This window comes from Eubalaena glacialis, chromosome 18, assembly GCF_028564815.1.
Source record: "Eubalaena glacialis isolate mEubGla1 chromosome 18, mEubGla1.1.hap2.+ XY, whole genome shotgun sequence".
NCBI classification, from domain to species: domain Eukaryota; kingdom Metazoa; phylum Chordata; class Mammalia; order Artiodactyla; family Balaenidae; genus Eubalaena; species Eubalaena glacialis.
In genome coordinates, this window is record NC_083733.1 from 29,747,849 (window position 1) to 29,753,926 (window position 6,078).

Below are 6,078 nucleotides of genomic sequence, written 5' to 3' on the forward strand. Positions count from 1 at the left end.
ACAATCTGTGTAGTTTTGGCATTCCAAAGGCATTGGTGCCCAGTGTAGGTGCTTGGTGCCCATTTAGAGATGGTGACAGCTGCAGAAGCAGGTGTCCATTATACCCAGCAGAGCAGTGGCAGTGCCCAGTAGTGACTAAGGCCCAGGGGACCAGGAGAGCATAGACAGTATCTAGTGGAAATGAACTTGTCGGTGAGTGCATGCGATACACTCCAGGACCCCTGTGTATCCCTTTAGCTCTCTCTGCCTTGGCAACCTGCCATGGTCACCCTGGGAGCCATGGTAACCCCGGGAGCCCCATGGTGATGTGGCAGAACCACAAAATGAAAGCAACCAGTCCCACTGTAGACTTGGTAAGTGGAAAAAAAACTTTGACATAATACTATAAACCACTGAGATCTGGGGATACAGTTGGTATTGCAGCATCTTTCAGCCAATACTAATACAGGTAAAAATTGTGGGCCCCCCCAAAAGGTATGTTCTACTCCTAACCGCCAGTACCTGTAAATGTGCCCTCATTTGGAAATAGAGTCTTTGCAGGTATCACCAAGTTAAGATGAGGTCATACTGGATTAGGGTGGGCCCTAATCCAATGACTGGTGTCCTTATAAGAGAAGAAATTTGCACACAGAGACACACATGTGACCATGGAGGCAGAGTCTGAAGTGACACAGCTGTAAGACAAGGAATCCCAAGGACTGACAGGAGCCCCAGAAGTTGGGAGAGACGAGGAAGCATTTTTCTCTAGAGCCTTTGGAGAGAGCATGGGTCTGACAACACCTTGATTTTGGACTTCTAGCCTCCAGAATTATGATAGAATAAATTTCTGATGTTTTAAACCACCCAGTTTGTGCTACTTGGTTACAGCAGCCCTAGGAAATTAATACAGGCTTCAATTAAGTGACACCAGGATATGGCATCAGTTTCTGCCATGCATTCATTTATTCATTCATTCAGGAAAACTTTAATGAACACTGTTCCAGGTGCTGGGGTACAGCAGCATCAAGATAAAATTTGTATTGATGAAGAGGGAAAACAAGGATGGGAGATACCAAACATGAGAAGACTGGGCCCTGTGGGAGGTAGTGGCCATCTGTTGTTTATTGCTTCCCAAGATCCTGTCCTCCTCCTTTTGGTAGCGGCCCCTTAATTTTCCTTTGAGGAAACCTCCTCTAACCAATTCTTGGTCTATGAGGGTCAGTGGATGTGACCTATCTCCTGGATCGTGGGTCCATGTGACCCAGGCCTAGCTAAAAAGCAGATCCAATATCACTGGCTAGATGATGGTCCAGAAGGAGGCTTATGAGTCCATTGGAGCCCATGGAAAGTAATTCTGGGACATTCACTGGAGGTATTTGGGATGTAGCCTACACGTTCAGCTATAAATGGTGTGATGCAATGGTGGAGGAGCCCTTAAGGACAGAGGCTTCCTAAGATTGAAACTACACCAAACTACCAGAAATGGTGATGCTGAGGTCCTGCTGGCATTGGCTGAACTCCTGGATCCAGCCCTGCCTGCAGCCAAAGTATCCTGAGCTTTTTAGTTTGTGAGTCAATATAGCCTCTCTTCCTAACTTTTTATGTGGTTTGTTTGTTTTTTGCTTAAGTCTGTTTGAGTTGAGTTTGCTGTTGCTTGCAACCTGAGATTCCTGACTGATAGAGTGAAAGACTTAGCTGAGAAATCAGCACCAGTCAGACCCTCTGCCTGAGGTCACAGCCCTCCCTCATTTTGTCTCTGTCTCTGGTCCCAGGGACATCTGAGAAGCAGTCCTGGGGGCACAGGAGCGTGCCAACACACTCCATCCTAGAGGAGCATAGCAGGACCTTCTCTGGGGCCAGGGAACCCCAGGTACCTTTCGGTTTCCTGCTGGGACCCCAACCCTAGGCCCAGGCCTATAGATTCCAAGCCACGTCCTCTCCATACAGTCAGGAGCCCAGGACGGAGCAGATGGCAGTCTTGGAGGAGGCTAATTCCAGGAGTGCTCAGTGAGGAAGGGGTTAAATACAAAGTGTGTGGGTGGAAGGTAGGGGGGACTAATGGGCCAGAAGCAGGACCGTGATCATCTGGCCCAGAAGGTTGACCGGAGGGCGCAGTTATGGGAGAGCAGGTGCCTTTAACGAAATGACAGCCCAGAGACCTCCTGCCGAGGGATCCAGGAATAAACACCCTCCTTTGTTCTCTTCCTTCCCTCCGCTCCTTTGTGGGGCTCCCCAGCGCAGGAGGAGCTGGCCCCAGCACTCCAAGGGGGAGGGAGGTGGAGCGCCACCTGGAGGAGCAAATGGAAATTGACCAGCACGCCCGCCATCTCCTCCCTCCTGCACTTTTTATCTGCAGCTACGCTGGCTTTCTCTCTGTTCCTGAAAGATGGCAAACCTCTTGTGACAGCCATAGATCTTCTTTCAAGAAAGAACATGCTGTTCAGTGGCAAAGAGTCCAGTGAGCTGACTGCCTACAGTTGTAGGAATCAGCCTGAGCTTTTGAGCCTACACCATGCTCGTTTGGCCAAAGCCCCAGACGATGACTGAGCACATAGGGTACCAGGGCTCCAGAGCTCCCCTCTGGGGCCACTTGATCTTTTTGGAGGAGCTGTCTTGGAGGCTGAGACTCTCTGCCCCATCCTGCTTCCCACTCTTTTTCTTTCTCTGGCCTTATCCTCCAAAACGCCTTGAACTCCTGATCCCATCCCAGAATGTACTTCCTGGAGGACCCAACTGACATACCTGTCCTCTTGGCCTGCAAATCTTCTCATCTGTTAGGTCTCAGCTCAGATGCTGCCTCCCCAGGGAAGCCTTCCTTGACTGACCATCCACAGAAAGGATCCACCCCCTGTGTTTTTTCCTTCCAATCAGCTACAACTGTCTTGAAACAATCTTGTTAACTTTAATTTCTTGTTTGATTATTGACTCCTGTACTAGAATGTCAGCTGTGGCCCTAGTACCTGGAACAGGGTTTGCATATAGAAGGTATTGAATGAATACTTATCAAATAAATGGTTGAATACGTTAATGAATCGCCCCTAGATGTGGGGAGATGGAAGGGCAGGCCCAGTAAGCAGAGGTGGGAATGGTGTGGTGGTCCCCAAGTAGAAAGAAAGGCCAGCGGCTCCTTCTGCAGACGGGCTGCGCCATCCGGTGGCCACTCTTGGTGAAGCAGCCTCAGGGCTCGGAGCCCGCTGGGTTAGACCGTTATCTAGGCTTGTGGCTCTATCTAGTGGCATTGATGAGCAATCACACTGTATCAGCTTCAACCTCAGAAATCACCCGAGGAGGTTCGTTAAACATTCCAGGACTCCACTTTAGAACTAATGAGCCAGATTTTGGGGGCGTGATTCTGAACTCAAGGAAAGTTTAAGTTTGAGAAACAGGACTGTAAAGGGACTTCTACCAATGTATTTGTACCTGCTCCCCACCTGTTTGGTAATAAAATCATCAACCCACTTCATATATGAGATTCTCATTTTCGCATTTAAAGGGGAGGAAACCGAGGTCCACAAAGTGGCAGTCACTCACCCATGACCACACAGCGAGCCAGCAGACATCTCCCCTCCCAGCTCTAGGGTATGTGGGTGAGCAGGAAGGAAGCATGTCTGCCATCAGGAGACCTGGCATCTGTTACCTGCTATTTGCAAATAAATGAAGGGCTCTGCCAAGGTGAGCTGGATCACTGTGGCAGGATCTCCCGGCCTCTGGTCTTATGATGCTGCAGTGTGTTTGTCTGTCTGTTGGATTATTACTGTAACGATCTTGCTTGCCTGTTCTTCATCCTGGTTGGCATGAGGGTGGGATGGGGCACTGATCTGTCAGGGATAAGGACACAGAAGGTCTAGAATAGTAACAACTTGCATTATGATAATGTCAGGCTCTGCCCTAAGCACTTTCTATGTATTAGTTCATTTGATCCTACAAACACGCCCCTGAGAATATATTATTATGATTATCCCTTTACACAGAGAGATATCCCTTTACACAGAGGAAACTGAGGTACAGTTAGTGAGCACTGCCCCAGGCAATCTGCTCTGGGCCCATGCTTTTAGCCAGGGGCCATCCTGTGCCCCAGAGCAGGCAAGGTTTGGCTTCTGCATTTTTGAGGACATCAACATCTTCTCTCTGATCATCCTAGGCCAAGCAACCTTCTCTGTCTGGGTCTCTTTGTCCTTATTTGTTTGTTTCCCTGGTAAATGTTTATTAAAGCCTTGCACTGGGCACTGGATATACAGCAATGATTAACTACAGTCATTGTTCTCATGGTGCTTACATTCTGGTGGCGGGGGGGACAGACAATACAAAGCAGACAAATTAATAAACTAATAAACAAGGTAATGTTCGATGGTTGGAAGACCTGTGAAGATGGGATTGTAACAGGGAAGAGCAAAATCTGACTCCATGTTGGCTCTGTTTCTTTTACTTTAACCTTTGCTTTTCGTTGCTTTTGTTATTATAATCACTAAAAGGATGCTGTCTATAACTGTAAACATACATGATGGCCTGCCACAGGGATCCCTGCCCACCTGTGAATGGCTGCAGAAAAGAAGAAATTAACACATCCCCTCCCTGATGTGGGCCAAGTGAGGAGATATCTTGCAAGATTAATGGCCGTTTTACTTTACTTCCTCTCCTCCTCCCCCTCTCTGTTCTATAAGAGAAACTGGCATCCAGACCCCCGATAAGATGGTTTTTGGGGACACTAGGACTCGGTCTGCCAGCTTTCCAAATAAAGTCATTATTCCTTGTCTCAACACCTCGTCTCCCGATTTATTGGCCTGTCGTGTGGTGAGTAGAGCGAGCTTGGACTCGGTAACAGGATCAAGATGACCTGATGGGGAAAACTTGAGAATGGGTGGTCAGGAAGGGCCTTTCAGAGAAGCTGATGTGAGATCTGAGTCCCGAAGGAAGAAAGGGAACCAGACATGTGCAGAACCAGGGGCAGAATGTTCAAGGCAGAGAAGATGGCAGGTGCAAAGGCCCTGTGGTGGGAGCAGAGTGAAGGACACACGAGACATTCATGGGTTTGGTCTGCAAACATCTGCCCCCCTCCCCCGCTTTTTGGGGATACTTCTCTCCTTCCACTGAGGATAATGTTGCTGGGGAACTTCTCTCTTGCTGGGAAGACATACTGGGGTACCTGCCTTCCCTCTTCAGAAGTCACATGGGTCCTTGGTGCCTTCTTGGGCCAGGCTCTTCCTCTGGGTACCCTTCCTCTGTTACAAGCAGGGGTGGGTTTGTGATCTGGGCTCAGCCAATGGGACACTCAGGGAATCTTGAATGACATAAATATAAACAGAACACTGGGAGCCCAGGCATGCCAACTGTGGGGTCCCACGGACGTGGTGTTCCCATCTTGGTGCCTGCCCTGGTTGTCTAGCTTTTGCCACCACCCCTATTATTATTCCAATAAATGCCCACTTGTTTTAAGTTAGCCAACATTAATTTCTGTTGCTTGCACCCAAATAACCCTAATGAAGCAGTGTAGGAATAAAGGGAGATGAGGTTGGGGACAGATCGTGCTGTTTGGCCAAGCTAAGGAGTTGGATTGTGTTCTAATGACTATGGGGATCCTGTGCATTCTTCTGACACTGCCCTTCTGAGATCTCTTGATTATGTGTAGGTGGCTTCTTACCTGCAGGGATGACCTTTCTTCTAACAGCCCTCATCCAGAATTTCTCCCTTCCCCACCCAAGCCAGGTCCCTACCCCTCTCTATCATTAGCAAGCAGCTGCCCTCAGGCAGAGAGCAGAAAGCCAATGGCTTTGAGCTTGAGATGATTTATCTGTTTCCTGTGCCCCCCACCAAAGGTCCCTCCATGGCTCAGATAAATGCCTCTAAGACTTTATCCCCTGCCACATTCCAGTGAAAGCAAAGTCAAGTGAGAAGGAAGGAGAAATGGACAATCAGAACATCCTACATATTATAGGATCCAGGGAGGGGGCTCAGGAGGGGGCCAGGGAGCCCGAGGTTGAGCCGAGGCCCCAAAGTGCCTCCTGCCCTTGAATTCCAAAGCAGCAGGAACCAATCACTGTATCAAACAGCCAGCTGGTGACCCCAATCCTTCTGCCCCAGCAGTAAGCTCTGGCTATTGTT